This window comes from Bubalus kerabau, chromosome 5 (assembly GCF_029407905.1).
Source record: "Bubalus kerabau isolate K-KA32 ecotype Philippines breed swamp buffalo chromosome 5, PCC_UOA_SB_1v2, whole genome shotgun sequence".
NCBI lineage: Eukaryota > Metazoa > Chordata > Mammalia > Artiodactyla > Bovidae > Bubalus > Bubalus kerabau.
This window is the reverse complement of record NC_073628.1, coordinates 16975547-16995379: the sequence shown is the minus strand read 5'-3', so window position 1 is coordinate 16995379 and position 19833 is coordinate 16975547. Positions and strand designations below refer to the sequence as shown.

The 19833-nt window shown below is 45.0% G+C and overlaps 1 protein-coding gene across 3 annotated transcripts in view; it reads right to left on the bottom strand.

The window, feature by feature from the left end:
• NTM (neurotrimin) overlaps nt 1-19833 on the bottom strand; it is a 411266-nt gene that overhangs the window by 296235 nt on the left and 95198 nt on the right. The window lies entirely within an intron of this gene.

Below are 19833 nucleotides of genomic sequence, written 5' to 3'. Positions count from 1 at the left end.
CCAAGTAGCTAACAACTGGTGAATAAAAAAACAAAACATGTTATATCTTTGCAATAGCATATTATTAAGCAATGCAAAAGAATGAGTTACAGGAATGAACCTCAAAAACATCATGAAAGAAACCGATGCAAAAGCTATATATTCTATAATTCCACGTATATAGAATATCTAGAAAAGGAAAAAAATGTATACGTACAGAATGTAAACTAGTGGTTGCCTTGAACTGGGGTGGAGGTAGACAAAAGAGATTAACTACACACAGGAACACGGAAGAATACACAGAAGAAGTATACAAAAAAGATCTTAATGACCCAGTAACCACGATGGTGTGATCACTCACCTAGAGCCAGACATCCTAGAGTCTGAAGTCAAGTGGGCCTTAGGAAGCATCACTACAAACAAAGCTAGAGGAGGTGATGGAATTCCAGCTGAGCTATTTCAAATCCTAAAAGACAATGCTGTCAAAGTGCTGCACTCAATATGCCAGCAAATTTGGAAAACTCAGCAGTGGCCACAGGACTGGAAAAGGTCAGTTTTCATTCCAATCCCAAAGAATGTGCAAACTATTGCACAATTGCACTCATCTCATACACTAGCAAAGTAATGCTCAAAATTCTTCAATTGAGGCTTTAACAGTACATGAACCGAGAACTTCCAGATGTTCAAGCTGGTTAGAAAAGGCAGAGGAACCAGAGATCAAATTACCAATATCTGTTGGATCATTGAAAAACCAAGAGAGTTTCAGAAAAACGTCTACTTCTGCTATATTGACTACGCCAAAGCCTTTGACTGTGTGGATCACAATAAACCGGAAAATTCTTAAACAGATGGGAATACCAGACCACCTGACCTGCCTCCTGAGAAATAGGTATGCAAGTCAAGAAGCAATAGTTAAAACCAGACACGGAACAGTAGACTGGTTCCAAATTGGGAAAGGAGTACACCAAGGCTGTATATTGTCACCCTGTTTATTTAACTTATACGCAGAGTACATCATATGAAATGCCAGGCTGGATGAAGCACAAGCTGGAATCAAAATTGCTGGAGAAATATCAATGACCTCAGATATTCAGATGATACCACCCTTAAGGCAGAAAGTAAAGAGGAACTGAAGAGCCTCTTGATGAAAGTCAAAGAGGAGAATGAAAAACCTGGCTTAAAACTCAACATTCAGAAAACTAAGATCATGGCATCTGGTCCCATCACTTCATGGGAAACAGATGGGGAAATAATGGAAACAGTGACAGACTTTATTTTCTTGGGCTCCAAAATCACTGCAGATTGTGACTGTAGCCATGAAATTAAAAGACGCTTGCTGCTTGGAAGAAAAGCTATGACCAACCTAGACAGCATATTAAAAAGCAGAGACATTACTTTGCCAACAAAAGTCCGTATAGTCAAAGCTATGGCTTCTCCAGTAGTCATGTATGGATGTGAGAGTTGAACCATAAAGAAAGGTGAGCACTGAAGAATTGATGCTTTTGAACTGTGGTGTTGGAGAAGACTCTTGAGAGTCCCTTGGACTGCAAGGAGATCCAACCAGTCCACCCTAAAGGAATCAGTCCTGAACATTCATTGGAAGGACTGATGCTGAAGCTGAAACTCCAATACTTTGGCCACCAGATGCAAAGAACTGACTCATTGGAAAAGATCCTGATGCTGGGAAAGATTGAAGGCGGGAGGAGAAGGGGATGACAGAGGATGAAACGGTCGGATGGCATCACTGACTCGGTGGACGTGAGTTTGAGCAGGCTGCGGGAGTTGGTGATGGACAGGAAGGCTGTCATGCTGCAGTCCATGAAGGTCAAAGGGTCAGAAATGACTGAGCGACTGAACTGACCTGAACTAAACACACAGGAACAAGGGAACTTCCTACAGTGATTAGAAATGTTCTAAAAACTGAACTGTGGTGATGGTAACAAAACTCAATAAATTTACCTAAAAATAACCAAGTTTTACACTAAAGTGGGTGAATTCTATGCTTTTTAAGTTATATCTTAACAAAGCTATCACAAAGAACAACACCACAGCAAGCGAACCTTTCACTAAGCTGTCTTCCAAAGTCAGACTTCAGTGACTATTCCTCTCTGCCTGAGTGGAGGCGGGGATTCTGGTTCTGATCCAAAGGACCTCCATCAATTTTTTTTTTTTACCCTGGATCCTGTTTATTCCCAACTCTCTCTGTTTCTCCCAAGTCCTCCACTAGCTTCTCCCCTACATGTCTTAGAAGAACGGTCTGTGATAGACATGGCCATTTCCCAATTCTCATCCCACAGTTGGCTCCAGTGGGGCTCCTCCTCCATTGTGAGAGTAAGGTTCCTCTGGTCCACGACACTCTAAATAGTAGATGCTTTGTAGGTTTTTCTTTAATAATCCCTTCTTAAAAACACTCTCTTCTTGGTCCGTCAACCTCACTCTCTCTGGGCTTTTCTCTGACTCTCAAAGCCATTAGTTAGATAAGCTTCTTTGAGTCTTACCATGGATCTTTATGGCCCCTTCCTTGGTCCATTCTCGACTGACCTGACACACCCTCCTTGTTGTAAAGCTTCACCTACCACATCTGATGACTCTAAGCAAGTTATCTCTAGGTGACCCTCTCTTCTGAGTTTCATGTCTACTGGTCACCTGCTCTCTGAATAATTTGAATCTCATAATCACTCTAAACACAGTAGGCCCAAGACTTAATCCCACACTGTTTTTCACAAATCCCTTTCTTTTTCTGCATCTGTGGACCTTTGCCAAATTGTGGTCTAAGAAGAAATCTGGAAGCTGCTTAGCAGCCCATTCTCTGTCCCTGATCCCTATGCTAGACTGTTCCCCAGTCCTAGCCTATCGTTTCTAGATTTTGATTCTATCTTCTCCTCTCCACTCTCTCCTACTACTGGCTTCATTGTCCTTATTATTGTATCATTTTAGCATTCTTGAATGAGCCTTTAAGTAGTCATTTTAGATCTCTTTTTTATCTTTTTATCAATTATTTGTGTTAATGGAGGCTAATTACAATATTGTAGTGGTTTTTTCCATACATTGACATGAATCTCTATTTTAAAATTAATAAATAAACCATTTAATTAATCAAAAGAAGGAGATGTTAAAATAAACAAACAAAAAGAAGACCAGCCTTGAAAACTCCCTAGCTTATTTTGCAAGATGAATTTGACCTGGGCCATTTCTTGCTCATGCCTCTATGCAAAATTTAAACTGTTTCTCAAAGTTGATATCAGGTAACTACTAACCAATTCCCTATCATTTAAGAAATTTCTAACAGGATAACCAATCACCTTTACACAGTCACTGCTTTCTCACTATAGAAGCTGCTTTATAACAATACACCCCTGAGCCCCATTCCACGTTTTAGTCTGAGGAATCCTGGTTTACAAGCTGTCCATTTATTGTGTGCACAGTAAAATTTTATCAATTATCACTTTGCTATTTACTGGTTTTACTTTTCTTATTTCTGAACCTTTGATAGAGAAGAAATAAGAAGTCAAAATTCTAAGCAAACAAGCAAGTAAGGTCCTATATGTGCTTTAACAAAATTGGGGCTTCCCTGATGGCTCAGCTGGTAAAGAATCTGCCTGCAATGCGGGAGAGCAGTGTTTGATCCCTGGGTTGGGAAGATACCCTGGAGAAGGGAACGACCACCCGCTCCAGTATTCTGGCCTGGAGTATCCCATGGCCTGTATAGTCCATGGAGTCGCAAAGAGTTGGACATGACTGCACAACCTTCACTTGGTTAGTACTGCTTAAAGAGAAAAAAAAATATTTAGAAGTGTCCTATGCCGTCTTTATCAACATACACTTTCATCATTAGTCCTCTATCGTACCCTCTAAGAAACTCATTATTTCAGACTGTGCTAACTTAAAATTCTCAGTAACCTGGAGATGGGCTGGGTTTAAGTCCACTTTTGCATTTATGCAAAAAAGCATTGATTAATTACAGTGGGAATGACAAGACAGCGCCTTGACAACACTGTGTTAGCCATTAATTAACTTTATGTTCTTGAAAGTAATAAAACTGCGTTTCTTTTAAAAGGCTTTATAATTAGTCTGAACCACACGATTTAACACTTAATTATATACCAGCTTCTATTGTTCTGTAATTCCTTCTTTTCTTCCTTTCTCTCTATCTCCTTCCTTCCCCGACCCCATCTTCCACGTACGTGTATGGGGCGACTACACAGTGCGTTAACTGAAGAATCCCAGTGTATCAAAGGACATCAGCTCTCCCTCATGAAGCATCCTGCTCAGCAAGGAAGATGAAATCAGTACATAAATGACTATATCATGTGGATGAAAGTGATTACTTTTTTTTAAGGAGTTTTAGATAAAAATCTTAAGTGCTGAGAGAATTCCCAAGAAAAGAGTAATTACTTCCTAACTGATGGAGAACAGGGCTTAGGGATAAGAGAAGACACCTGTAGAGATGCAGACGGGAAGATTGCAGTGCAAGCTTGGGAAGAAGTCTGCACAAAGACACAGAAGCAGGAAAAGGGAGGGGCCTACCTAGAAACCATGTGACGCCCAGAAAGACCATGAGCTCTGAATTCGGATGTGTCTGGTTTGGAACACTGGCTCTGCCACTTACTAACTGCGTAGCTTTGGCCAAGTTGCTTACACTCCCTGAGTCCTAGCTTTTTTTTTTTTTTTTTTCTCAGCTTTGCAATGTGTATATACTGGATCACAGAGTTATTAAGAGCATTAACTGGAATAATGCTCATAAAGTTCAGGGACATTGTAAATAAGGAAAATGTAAATCCATGCAAATATCCTTTTCTTATAAGTAAAAAGGCCATGTCAACTATAGACAGCCCTGGTGAAGAAATAGCTGGACAGGCGCACAGATATCTCTCACCTAGCACGTGGTGAGGCACCAATTTGACCTTGCCAGCATCTGCCTTCTATTCCTTAACAGAGATGCTTAATTCCTTCCATTCCAGAGCACTGGCAGCATTCAGGTCACGTCAAAGAGAAGTCAACTCCTTAAAATTCATTTACTTATACTTTAAGAAAATGTTAGCAATACTGTGAGAAACCAGTGTCTCATACATGGACTTCCTCATCTCCATATATCCCTTTATTTTTTCAAGTCATAGGATCATTATAGAGTTTTCACTAGAGGCGATTTCATTCAGCTCTTCACTTTATGGGACAAATTTTACAAAGCATAGAACTAATTGCTTTTATGATATAAGAACTACTTCTTATGATAGGATACTAGTCATATAAGAAATGGCCCCATGCTTACTGAGGTTTATAATTAATCAGGTATATAAATGACTCTCTGCCAGGTAATACACACAGTGGCAACGCCCATAAGAGATACATAAGTGTCCGGTCACTTTCCATTACAGAATGTAGACCAAGATCATTTAGAGATGATATTAGACAAGTAGGGACGTCCCTGGAAGTCCAGTAGTTAAGACGTCACCTTCCAGTGCAGGGTGTTCGGGGTTGATCCCTGGTCAAGGAGCTAAGGGCTTCCCAAGTAGAGCAGAGGTAAAGAATCTGCCTGCCAGCACAGGAGATGCGAGAGATGCAGGTTCGATCCCCAGGGCGGGAAGATCCCCTGGAGATGGGAATGGCAACCCACTCCAGTATTCTTACCTGGGAAATCCCAGGGACAGAGGAGCCCAGGGAACTATAGGCCATGGAGTCGTAAAGAGTCAGACTCGACTTAGCAACTGAGTACCCATGCACATACGGAGGTAAGGTCTGACACATCTCACGGCCAAAAATACCAAAACATAAAACAGAAACGATGCTGTAATAAACTCAAAAAAAGACTTTAAAAATCGTCCACATCAAAAAAAAAAATCTTAAAAAAAGACAAGTAACTGAAACTAAGAGAAGTCTAAGAGTCTTTCCCAAGAGCTGAAGTGGAACCCGAGTCTCCTGGCATCAAGTAGATGCTACTTTCATCGGGAAATCTTAAGAGGGTCAGCAAGCAGCCATGCTTTTGAGAAAACTGTGCAGTTTTGATAGACAAAAATAAGGGAGGGGGAAGTTGTACTTATGAGGAGACAAAAAGATGCTGGTAAAGTCCCAGGCTGGGAGAACTATATGAGGCCCCTTCCATGATTGCTGAGAGTACCACCCAGCTGCCATGAAGTGCAGTCGAGTGGAAGACAAGAAGAAGTACAAGTGGGAACTTAACAGGGAGCCTCAAATGCCAGGATGAGACAGGAATGGCCATTGAAGGGGAAACTCATTGAAGTTTGCTCAAGGAGAGACTAGACAGGATCAAGGCATTCTTTCAGCACAAAGGACCGTACCCAGACACGGAACAAATGGGAGGTTTGAGACTGGAAATGAAGAAATGAGTTAAGACACCATCCTACCAATTCCAAGGAGGAGTCAAGTCGTCGGGAAGAGCAGTGGGGCTTCTGAAGGAACTCGACCTTTGTACTGTATCCGCCTCCTAGTAACTTCAGAACTAGATCCAAAAGCAGGTGGTCTAACCACAGAGAAACAGAACGCTTACCTTCTTCCTCCTTTCATATCTAAGTGATTGAGGTGAGCTGGACGTTTGGGACTGCCACTGTATTAGACACTGTTTGAATTTCAAATGCTCGGTTTTGTGTTCAATATCTTTTAAAGGAAATTGTCATTTCTGAAACATTCAGATCCAAATAGAGAGTAAGTACAAAACCCGCATGATTAGGTACCATGTGAAAGCCATGGCAAGGATGAGCACTTATTTGGATGATCTAAAAGTTCCAGAATTATTTGTATGGACATTTATAGTCTCATCACTGGTTTGAGAAGCCAGCCCATTCCGTGACTTCACTCACCATGCAGAACTGGTACAGTGTGCCTGTGGTCAGCTCAGTGACCCTCTACCACCACTGAGTCACCTGGCCAGCAGTGAATGTAGGAAAAAAAAGGCTCAGCCCTTCCCTATGGCTGCATTTCCATAAATATCCAAACTCGCCTGTTCTTTGCCATCATTCTGTTCCTCTAAGAACTGGCATTATGATCACCTTCCTACAAAACTGAATGGGCAAAACACACCGATGACGGATTGTTTTAATCACAAATGTAATAACCCATCATGTCTCGTGGAAAAAGAAAGAGGGCAACAGGGAGGCAGTTTGGTCCAGGAGTTTAATAAAAGCACGCTTTCCTCATTAGGAATCTCATAATGCCATCTTCTAAACGTGGAATCCGGAACACAGCTCGGGAAAGCAATGGGTCAGACCCAGGGCTCCGGAGAAGTCACTGAGAGTTTGCGCTTGGTCCATTCTCCCAAGACGAGAACCTCCAGAGTCGCCAGGACAGCAAGACAGCCCTGGCCTGGCCACAGCATCAGGGCGGAAAGGGTCTCTCTACAACAGGACCTGATCCTCCCTCTCCCTGCTTACAGATGTCCTCCTAGCCTCCTGGCCATGCTTCGCATCAGCACATCCACACACACCTGGCAGACACTTCCACCGGACCTGCTGTTCCAACCCCAGACCATACCTGTGTCTAAAGACAGCCAAGTACACCACGAGGAGCAGGTGAGCGAAGGCAGGGAAAATTAGGACATTTCCCTGGCGGCAAGAATTAACTTGCAGGGCCCTTGCAGGCACAGGCGTATTTCAGGAGAGCACACTGTGTGCTTAAAAATGCTTTTTAGAAACGCGCTTCCAATCGCAGCTTTTCCTAACAAAAGATGGGGGGACCTGCGCCTGAGGTAAAGTTTCCAAGCTGCCAGGCAGAGGGAGGGCTGGGCTAGGGGAAAGCCAGACACAGACCCCGTGGTGGCCACCTCCCTCCACGCCAAGATGCAGCTGCCCGCCTTTCTCTCACCACATGCATTTCCACCTTGGTGTCCCGCTGCGGAATTCTCTCCAGTGATAAAACACTCCACTACCTTCATTTGCTCTTAATTAAAAAGGGAAAAGAAACTCCTAGGGCTCTGACAACAAGGGGGGGGAAAAAAAAACAAGGAAAGAAAGAAAAGGAAAGGAAAAAGTTAAAGGGAAAGAAAACGGAATGCTCTTTGAGTTGGTGGAATCAAAGGGTCGGAGCCTGACAGGGCAGGTGAGAAGGGATGAAAAGAACACAGAGTTGCTGAAAACGGTTTCATCCTTCTGAGCAACGTGGGTTCTGTGAGATAGACATGTTTTTAGGGGGAAATGGGGCCGAATGGTAAAGAACTTGCCTGCCAATGCAGGAGACATAAGAGACCCAGGTTTGATCCCTAGGTCAGGAAGATCACCTGGAGGAGGCAGGGCTGCTGACTCTAGTATTCTTGCCTGGGAAATCCCACGGACAGAGCAGCCTGGCAAGCTACAGTCCATGGGGTCACAAAGACTTGGACGTGACTGAAGCGACTTAGCAGGCAAGCATGAATGGGGGGTCAGTATCGCTAGAAGGAAAAGCAGAAGGTTAAACAGAGCAGCCCACCGCACTAGGCACCCGCGTCTGATTTCCACCCTGCATGGTCCCTACACCGGCACTGCGGCTGTCTCTCAACAAATACTTATAAAAGCTCTACCATAAGACTCCTCTGGAGGTCCAATGGTTAAGAATCCACTGCGCAATGCAGGAGATGTGGGTTTGATCCCTAGTGAGGGAACTAAGGTGGGCTTCCACAGTAGCCCAGTGGTAAAGAATCCACTGCAATGCAGAAGGTGCAGTTTCAATCCCTGGGTTGGGAAGATACCATAGAGGAGAAAATGGCAATTTGCTCCAGCCTTCTTGCCTGGAAAATCCCATGGACAGAGGAGCCTGGCGGGCTATAGTCAACAGAGTCGCGAAGACTCACACATGACTTAGCAACTGAACTCTCTCTCTCTCTCTCTCTCTCACACACACACACACACACACACACGGGAAGCTAAGATTCTGTATGTTGCAGGGCAATTAGGTCCTCACACCTCAGCTAGAGAAGACTGCCAGCCGCACCAAAGACACGGCACAACCAAAATAAAAATTAAAAAAATAATAATAAAAAATAAATAATTTGTTTAAGAGAAGCCCTACCATGGACTCCACACTATGATTAACACTTTAACAGGATTTGGGGGAAAAATAAATATGCAGTCAACAATATTAATAGTTTTAATTTCCTGCATCCTGCTCGGGGTCAGCCATAATATTAGTACTAGATATCCACAGGCTCTTGATCCACATAACAGTCCTGAAAGGAGAGGTTATGACATTCAGCACATGGGTAGGAAACCAAGGCTCAGAAAGACAAAAATAATGATAATAAAATTAAAACATATAAGTCTTGCCCAAAGAGATCCTTCCAAGGAAGTGGCAAGTGTTAGAGTTGAAATTTAACCTCCCATCAATCTCAGACCATAGTCCATGCTCTTCCCATTATTTCATGTTTCTGATCACTGAATGAATCAAACCCAGTGTCCTCTCTATTCTCACTTAGTACATTCAGATGTGCCTCTTGCCTCCTGACTCCAGGGCTGGGTGGAGTTTTCACAATTTCCACATTCCAAAGACTAAAGCGCACTCTAAAATCCAAGTTCAGGCTGCTCAACGCTTTCTTTTCTACTCCTCCTATTTCAGCTGTCTTTGGCCTCCTTCACAAACAGCCTAACCGCACCAGGACTGTTCCCACCATCTGCCTCATCCCTACCTTTCATGGGGAAGAGCTTTTTAGGAAGAAGTTGTCCTCCTCCCATTATAAAGTCAAATTAAGTGCTTTAGCTGACCTAAGGATAAAATCCAGCTCTGTTGGACTCTATACCTGACATGCATTACAATGTGCCCCAAATTCATAAAACCCGAAGCACATACCAAGACACCCCAACATGTACAAAGTAAGTGCAAATCAGGGTGGGTGACCATTCCTTCACAAAAGGCTTCACCACGGCTTTCCTGAAATAGTAAGCTTCTCTGATGCACTTGCGTTACGACTTGATTTTCCCCCAGGGATATATCCTTTGCACAGAGCAAAGCAAGCTGCAATGAAAGGCAGCACTGAAAGCATTTGCCTGGAGACCTCACACCAAGGGCTTATTCACCGAGCACTGAGCTCTTGCCCAAACCTCTTGTTCTTCCTAATATTTAGGGGAAGACAGGCCCCACTGACTGTCCTGGGGGCCCACTTCTGTTCACATCCTGGCATCTGGTGCCAGTCTATCTGCCCTCACAAGCAACCCTGGTGGGAACTGTCACTACTCCCTTACTTCCATTTCATCAAACTACCCTGAGTACTCATTGGAAGGACTGATGTTGAAGCTGAAGCTCTAATACCTTGGCCACCTGATGTAAAGAGCCAACTCATTGGAAAAGACCCTGATGCTGGGAAAGACTGAGGCAGGAGGAGAAGGAGATGGCAGAGGATGAGATTGTCAGATGGCATCACCAACTCAATGGACGTGAGTTTGAGCAAACTCTGGGAGTTGGTGATGGACAGTGAAGCCTGGGGTGCTGCAGTCCATGAGGTGGCAAAGACTCAGACAGGGCTTAGTGACTGAACAACAACAAAATGCTCTGCAGAATGCAGAGCCTCACAACCAAGCAGGCACTTTGTAGAGCCAGGCTTCGACTCCTGATTATCTTCTGCTTTAGTATCAGAGCCTGTATGAGTCAGGTCATGCCAAAACCACAAACAACTGGAAAGTCTCAGTGGTTGAAACAACACAAGTATATTTGTCTTTTACACAAGATTCCATCATAGATCAGCACCTGGAACACAGTGGGGTGGGGCTCATTCTGTCCCTTCACTCAGGGATCCAGGCTGATGGAACAGCCACAATCTTGAAAGCCATTATTTGCCATGACAGGGTGAAGGGAGAGCTCTGGGAGACCCCACATTGGAAAGGAGATGTTGAAACCATCCACCAGATGATACTGGTCATTTCTGCTTGCCTCCCACGGGCCAGGACGCATGGCACAGGCCTCCTGGACAGGAGAGGATTACAATCCTTCCCAAGGGTGTGGTCGGGAAGAAGAGAGTCCCACTGGTGCAGTACTGGTGTTCCCTGGGGACCCCAGGCATTCTGGTGCCTCCCAGACCATCCTTTGACCACAGAACCTGGGCCTCTGGGGAAGAGATGCATGAAGTGAGTTCCAGATGACCCTGGACATGCTTGTTCTGTGGGAGAAAGAGCCCTATTGATAGTATATCACTGATTAGACCAGCCCCTTAAGCCTTGTCCCCAAAGGAAAAGACTGCAGAGCTGTCCTGAATTCAGCATGGTACCTGGGCACACCTGCCCTGCAGGATGCCCCCTCCAAGGCTCTCCTGAGGTGTGAGCCCCAGATCTCAGGTGCCTTGCTGGGGTTTCCAATCCTATAGAAATTCCTGTGTCCCATGATGTTCTTGCAATAGGAGCTTTAATGCATTTCAAAGGGTGGCTCTTTTCTTTCACATTCTCTTGGGTCTTGTTGTTGGCAGTTCTCCTCTTTTATTGGGGGGGTGAGGGGTAAGTTGAAACAGGTTCTACTTCCCAAATTTCTCCTCCTGCCTCCAGCCTTTTCACGAGGAAGAAAAGAAATGCAAGCAAATCAAACTGTCTCTGTTAAATCCATGGCCATTCCTCTCCCCTTATGCTTTCTTACCATTTGGGGTTGAGAGATGCAGGTGCTAAGTCTCCCTGGGTGACTGGTTTATTTTCAAGCCAGGAAAAGACTGCAAAGTAGGTTTCTGTCAACCCCTACACCTCCCTGAATGCTAACACCAAGCACTCTTATTAAAGGAGGTGTCAGGATGCATTAGCCAAATGCAACGAGGCTTCCGAAAGATGGGAACAGCTGACCAGGAAAGAGCAAAGAAAGGGGTTGTGTTTCTGGCAGGAAGATACAAAAAATAACACAAAGATACCTCACTCGTCTCCATCAATGGGGTAGGGTGAACACTGGGAACCGAAACACTCAGATGGAGTTACAATCCTTTATTTTCCATTTCTTCAAAAGATGTCTTTCTTATTTAAAGTCATTTTATAATTTCGAAGGAAAAGATGTATTTGTTCTCTTAAGGAAAAGAAGAAAGATTTGAGTCAGAATGATAATCTGTAAACCTAGGTGTGCTAATAATGTATGCTAAGGATCGAAGCGAGTGAAATAGATGGAGGAGGGGTGGACAACGTCTTAGCACCTTTCCCCCTTTTAAAAAGGGGACAATGGGGAACTTCACTGGAGATCCAGTGGTTAGGACTCTATGCTCCCAAAGCAGGGGACCTGTGTTCAATCCCTGGTCAGGGAACTAGATCCCATAAGCCACAATATGAAGTTCACATGCCACAATTATTTTATTTAATAATAAGTAAAATTCATAAATAATAAATAAAATTATCTATTTAAAATTTTTTAAATAAATAAAAAGGGAAAGGACTATGAAAATAAGGACAATGCAATGAACTTATTGGATTGTAGAAAATGCAAGTGAAAAAGGAGGAAGGAAATTTGAATCCCTACCGGACACAAGAGCATTACACACGACCACTCATTTTACAGGCACAATGCATGTTAGAGTCTCACTCAAGCAGCCCTTCCTTCCTTCCAACACTCACTCATTCACTCGTTCATGCATTCTAAAAGAATTAAAATTGGCTTCCTACTCTCTGGTGCTACGCAAAGAACTGATGACAAAGAAAAAAATAGACCTACAGCTGTCGAGTCGTTTCTCTTCTGGTGAGGAGCGGGGTTGGAACACAGAGACCACAGTGCGAGAAAACTGAGATGCAGAGAGCTGCATCTTGCCTAAGCTTGTCTAGGTTCAGGCTTAGGTGTTTCTGACACATCTAAACCCAGATTACCCCAATCTGGCGGGCTGCCAGTCAGCTGATGGGATTCTAGCTCCAAAGGTGCAGAATCTCCAAGTTTGGGTCTAGAAACCAGTAAACAAAAAAAATTTTTAAACACCCTTGGTGAACCTAATCATACGATCAGCCACACCAGTGATGCCACTCCACAGTGTCATCCCTGCTTCTTTAGCCCCCACACCATCTCAGCCATCATCAATAGCACATCAAAAATAAAAACAAAAAAAGGATCTGCTTCTCTGAAGCCTCCAGCGGTCATTCTGGGCGGGAAGGTACGAGAGGGACAATTTTCATGGATGAGTTTATATATATACATAACTCATCCTAAATGTAACTTTAAAAGTCATCTCCACTTCAGGCCTTAAATTTCTCTCCATGCTGCTCAGAGGACAACCAATAATGTCACCACTTAGAAGTCCCCCAGGAAATAAGTCCTTTTATCTTACCATCCACAGATACTTGAAAGCTGAATCAATCTCAGAGGCAGCCTGAACTTCACAGACATTGAGTGATTGTGATTCTACCACAGATATGCCCAGGCTCCAGCTGATACGATGTGTGTGTGTATGTGTGTGTGTGTGTGTGTGTGTGTGTATGTATGCACGTGCACACGCCCATGAGTGAAACTTCCTTAGAGCCAAAATGTAGTAAGATTTATTGTAGCTGGTTACAGTGGACTCCAATCAAGGGGAACCGGGTTTCGACACTGACAGTAAAGGAGCACAAAGACAGGTGACATCAGTGATGAGGTGAGGAAGTTAAGTGCACAAGGGAAGAAGGAGCTTTCAGAAACAAATCCTAGGCCCCAGGGAACAAACGGAAGTCAAAACCACCATCTTTACTTAATAAATAAGACACAGTTTTGGTAGATTTAATGACACTAAAAGGAAGGAGAGGATTTGAAGCAATTCAAAAGGCTGTTTGTATTTTAAATATTTTTTTTCTCTCTCTTGAGCCCTGGATCTGGAAGATCCCCTGGAGGAGGACATGGCAACCCACTCCAGTACTCTCGTCTACAGAATGCCATGGTCAGAGGAGCCTGGTGGGCTACAGTCCATGCGGTCTCAAAGAGTTGGACACAATTGAGAGACTAACACTCTCTCTCTCTCTCTCACACACACACGCCTCCTCACAGAGAACAATACAGACAGAGTGCAGGATGAGGTGGTGTTCCAAGGTCTAACATCTTTTGCCACCATCCCAGCCCTGACACCCACCAAACCCCTTACACACAAATACTCTGTCTCTCCTTCCCTACCTTGTAATTCCCCTTGGTGTAAACAGTCTAAATTATTTACATCTAGATTGAAGGCCTCTTTCAGTCTGACTGGGACTACAGTAATCAAAATATAATTGTGCTATAGATATGCTAATACTTCATGCTAATGTTTGATTAAGAAGGCTATTAGGCCAGAAAAATAAAGAGAGGAGGTCTGGGCCACCCAGGGGCTAACGGATGTTCCAGAAAAAAAGGTCACAAGAGAACCTTGAACTCACAGAGAATCTGTGTGACTGAAAAACAAATCCTGAACAAGAAACATTTTAGTGAGGCCAGCTCTGCAAGCAGATCTGAGAAAAGAGCTTGCTAATAAGTGAAGGACTTGGTCTAAGTACTTCTTATGAGTAAGGTGTACTTACTCCTCAACTTGATGAAACTGTTACTAGTATTTTTCCCCATTTCCACATGAGTTAATACAGGCAGATCACAAAGCAAGGAAGTGGCTGAACTTGGATCCAAACCCAGGCAATCCGCTGCCATAAAATTTAATAGATTGAGATTCTTGAGTAGAGAAATGATTCAGGAGAATCAGGGGTATTAAAAGAACAAAAGCAAAGAAGAAAACATGAGTCTTTGCCCACTAATGGCAGAAAGTTACACAAGCAATGGCCAGAAACTGCCTCCTTTTTGGCAACAAGCCCAAAGGCACCACTTCATTTCTCTGCACATGGTTAACAGAGTATTAATTGCATTTCCTTAAAAGAAATTGATACAGTGGGGTTTATCTTGGACCATTGCCGCTCAAAACTCACCTTCTTATCCTCTTTGCCCAAAATTTTTCCTCCTGATATCCTTCTAATTCAGCTGCTTATCAGTAAACTCCCATTCCTGAATTCCCATTAAAAGATATGATATCTTGCTATAGTAATGTTCCAGATAACTGAAGAATTATTGAAGGTGACGGCTTTCCTACAATAAAGGTGCCAGGAACAGTCCATAAGGAGGATCTGGCCAAACCTATGTCATCTTCCCACTCACACCTGCAGTGGATCCCTGCCGCCAAAGGGAGAAGTCCAACAGGCTCCAAGCTGACATGTGAAGACCCTGCAGGGTCTGAAGGCAGCTCGCTTCCGGCCCCAGTCACCCGGCACTGCCATCAGCTCCCCTCCCAGTACGCTTCCTGTATTTGCTCTATCTAATGGACATCTGGATTGTCCTGCCACTACGCTTTCCATCAAATCTTTCTACCCATGTAGATTCCACCTTCCCAAATCTTTCCCATCCTTCTGGGTTCAAATTTATCTCCTCTACACTGCCTTCCTCAGCCATCCATGCCTATGTAGTTACTCTCTCCTCCACTTCCATGATAGTCTTTAAGATTACTTAACAGTTACTCATGTATGATCTTGTCGGCTCACTTTCCACTGATGTCTGGTGTGTGTGTGTGTGTGTGTGTGGCCATACATCAGCTATGAAGTCCTGTCCCTGCAACAGTATTTCTGATCATTAGAAGTCTGGTACTAAGATACATCTTTAAATTCTCATTGCATCTCTGCCACACCTGGTATGCTACTTTGTATACAATAGACACTCAAAAAGCATTTGCTAAGTTGAAGGGTTTGTGTGTATGTGTGTGTGTGTGTATTAAGTCACTTCAGTCATGTCTGATTCTTTGGGACTCCATGGACTGTAGCCCACCAGACTCCTCTGCCCATGGGATTCTCCAGGCAAGAATACTGGAGTGGGTTGCCAAATACCCCAGTTGGTATGGCAACATACAGAGATGTGTTTTGTCTTTAGTAATCTAAATGCACGTTTTCATCCTATAACACAAATACCCTCCAGATCTGATCCCTGATTTCCTCTCCAGCATCTGTGTTGTCCAGTTTTTCCCTCAGCTGTTCCTCAGCAGAAAACCACGAACGCTGCACACACACTGTCATACATTTCTGGGAGTTCCCCACGCTGCTCTCTCTACCTGGAATGCCCTTTCCTTACTTTGTCCTCTTGAAGAAAAACTGCCAGAAAGTCACTGCTTATCCCTACCGCTTCCTTATGCATCACTGCATTTTCCACAATGGTTAACAGGTAACTGATTGTGCTTTCTCCCTGCCTTATTTGTTTAGGAACTGCAAGAAGACAGAATTGTTTTTATTTATCGCCACGTGCCTGCACATTGGCATGGTACCTAGCACATAGTCTGTGCTTTGTGTGTTGAACCAGTGAACAAATAAAGGATGAAATATAGACTGAAGACCAAAGCTCTTTCATAAATTTGTGAAGGAGTCTGTCATTAGCAAGCCCAGTGGAGAGTGAGATAAAAGTGTGCCACACCATGGGATATAGAGGCATATGCTATATGAAAAATGTACTTTCACACACTCACGCCCAGTGCTCTCCAAGTTCAAGTCATATCCTCCTATGATTGACTGGGTTGCTGAAACCCCTGGGGAGCCCTCTATGGTAAGTGAGTTGGAGCAGACTCCACAGGAGTAACAGCGCCGAAATAAGGAAAAGAGGAGAAGCAAAAAATGATGCTGAAAGTGAGAGTTTGCGAAGACAGAAAGTTGACCATATGGAACTCCTTTGCTAGCACAGGATTCTCCTGATTTTGACAAAGGGATGTCAAATCTGTGCCTGTCTTTGGGAGGAAGTTGCTGGGACAGGGCAGTAAGCTTGACACCAAAATCAGTCACAGGAAAGATACCAGAGAGGGATGACTGGGGGTGAGGGCCATGCCTAGTGAAGAGCAGGTTCCATTCTCTCAAACTGGAGATCTGCTCACTCTCCAGACCACATTTACAACCAGGAGCTGCCTGGGCTCATGGTTCCCTTGATGCCTTAAAAGAGATGTGATTAAGCCAGGTGGAGAGAAAAAAAAGAAAAATGTGTTAAAAATCACCGGTATAGAAAAAGGGGAGGAGGAGAGGAAGGAGAGAAATCAACCATGAAAAAGGAAAGGGGAAATATAGCCAGAGACATAGAAAGCCTGTCAACTCTCTCCAAACTGTAACAAAAGCATAGGAGAGATAGTTTCTCTTTAATGAATGCTTTGATCAGCCACAGTTGATATAATAATTATATAAAACTAGAGCAAGACAGAAATAGGATGAGCTTTTCTCTCACGTAGCCTGTAACCTTTGTGATTGGTTCATTTATTTAAGAAAAGAATAAGTCCCTTCAAAACAGAGGTATGTGTCAGCAGAGAGCCTGTTTTCTCCCCTGACTTATGCAATGCCTGCGTCCCTTTTCCTCCCCAATTCAGAAGGGCTGATCTGCCAGCCCATGGCTCTAAAAGGAAGCTGATGGTCGTGGCGCTCTCCTCACATGTGTCTTGATCTGATTTCTCAAGTTAATCCACTGCCTGGCAGCAGGCCCCTCATCCCTTCCCCACCCCAAGCTTGTCTCCCCCCTTCACTCAGTTCCCCCACCCATCTGCACCTAGCTGGCTGTCTCCTAAGTAATAAGAAACCTCATGCTGCTGGAGGCGCTGACTTGGCTGATCTCCAGAGAAGGAGGAGAGAGCATCATTTTTTTTTTCCCAGAATGATACTCCCACAAGCACGTGCTCTTCAGAAATAGCAGGGGAGAGAGGTGGTTGCCATGGGAACGGAGGCGGCCACACAAACAGGAGTAGCACATTCCTCCCAGGGGGTGCTGAGTAGAGCCTCCTTGCTTCAGGCACCTTCCGAGCCTCTCTGAAAACTTTCCTTGCCTGAAAAGGGAGAAGTCCAAAGTTGTGAAGGGTGAGTCCAGCCTAATATCCACATTTCAGTTAAGAGTTTGACAGAGCCTCAGCTTGTTTGACTTGGGATGTACTTGAATAAAAGCTTATAAAAAGTTGATAATGGCACAAAACAGCACCCCATAATATCCACTGTCGTTTGGTTCTCTGCCAGTCACAATCAGAGAATAGCTGGGATGGGGGCAGTGAATGGCGTTCCCACTGATGATAGGGGCCCCGCACTGGCCCATCATTGGGTGAGAACGACACACCAGCACACCAGTAGGTACAAGGTGGAGGAAAGAAGGGCCTGTGGGGAGGCAGGAAGCCAAGGGATCTGCAGGGAGACAGTAGGTGATGCTGAGGGGTGGGCTGGGGGGATGCTGTGACTATCCAATGGACAGTCTGAGGCCGCGTCTCTAACTCCCACTGATTCAAAAAATAAATCAGCATTCAAACACCCAGGTTTACAGAAATAAAAAATTCAACCAGCTCTCTGGTAAAATGCATACAAGCAGCTGGTTGATTAACCAGAGTTCTCTTTGCAGGAATGGCTTGGGGAACCATGGCCCCAAGCACAGACTTGCCTGTGAGGTGGGACAGGAGGCCACAGGGAATGCGGCAGAGCTGGAAGCCGGTCCCCGCCACATGCCCACTGCTGATTTATTGGGACTGGAACAATTTGTCTAAAGCTGTAATTTTAACTACCTCCGTGCCGAACAGCCAATCAGAGGGCTCCCTCCACGCAGCTTTTACGAGTCCCCATAAAAGCAGCAAAATGAAAACTCAGGGGCCCTTAAAATATACTCCAAGGGCTTCTGCAGTGCAATTGGAGGCTTTTATGACTCCTGTCAGGACTTTTATGACCCTGTAAAACCAGGCAGCAGCCTGGCCTGAGATGAAAAGTGGCCCCACCGTCTTAAAGTCTAAATGGTCTGTGCATTTACAAGGCCTCCAGGAAAGATGGAGGAAACACCGCTGGGGGTCTGCCTTGAGTGAAGGCAGGTGTGGGTGGGGTGGAAGCATGGGGAGTAAGGGGAGGCACGGAAGGAGGGGGAAGGGAGGGGGGGAGGCGGGAGAGATGCACGTGAACGCGGTTTCGCAGTCTTCAGCACTCAAGAGCACCAAAATGCCACATCCCAGCACTATTCACCAAACACAGAGGGAGCTGAGGTTCTGCAGACAGACCCATAACTAACAGGGGCTGAGCAAGAAAGTGCCTTCAGTGGAAAGATAAAAAATGAAGCTGCCAGGGAACCACAGGCTCCATAGCACTTCTTCAAGGACATCTTCCCATCATTATGACACCTGCATTACAGAAAAAAAAAAAAAAAAAAAAAACAGAGAGAGAGAAAGAAAAGGGGCCAGAAAGCCAGCCCAGAGCAATTTAAGTGTTCCGTGCAGTTCAGAGAAACTTGCCCACTAGGGTGAGAACACCTCCGCCCAGCTAGAGCAAGCCTGGTGCTGCAAACCCTGCAGGCTTCCCTCCTCAGCTGGGGCACAAATGAGGCTCATGCCCATCGGCCCCTTCTGAGTCACTGTGGCTGAGACAACCTCACCCTGTGCCCGCATCTGGAATCTTCAATCATCCAAATGTGCTAGCCAGGCTGTGTGCTTTACACATCCCCACGAAGAGCCAGCATCACTCCGCAGAGTCAGGGGCCAGGGCTGGGGTGCAGTGTGGGTGCTCCTGGTGGAAGCACTCAGGGCGGAGCAGGGGGAATGGACTGGCCATGGGTTCACTCTGACCCGCAGGCATCCACACACAGAGCCTGAGCAAGACAGAAGTGACAGAGGCTGACCTCAGACCACACGGACTACCCCAGACACAGAGGCTTTGTCCCCAGAGTGTCCAGGTCGGTGAGGATCGGGACGAAGCTGACAGTGGCCCTAAAGGGTGACCCAGGAGGCCTTGGGTTTTCCAGGTTGGAGAAGGCAGATAGACAGGACAGCAAGTGACGGGCTGCACTGAGTGACTGCTGTGTGGGGTGGGTCCCTCCATCTAGAGGGACAGAGCAGGGGTGCAGGTCAGAGGGCGAGGTCAGGAAGTCCTGGAAGAAGACACACAGCCACATCCAGGGCGTGTGGCTCACCTCGGGGCTGAGACCCCAGTGGATAACTGTTCCTCTTCCATCACTCACATTCCCAGGAGTCTTGGTCAGGTGCGAAAC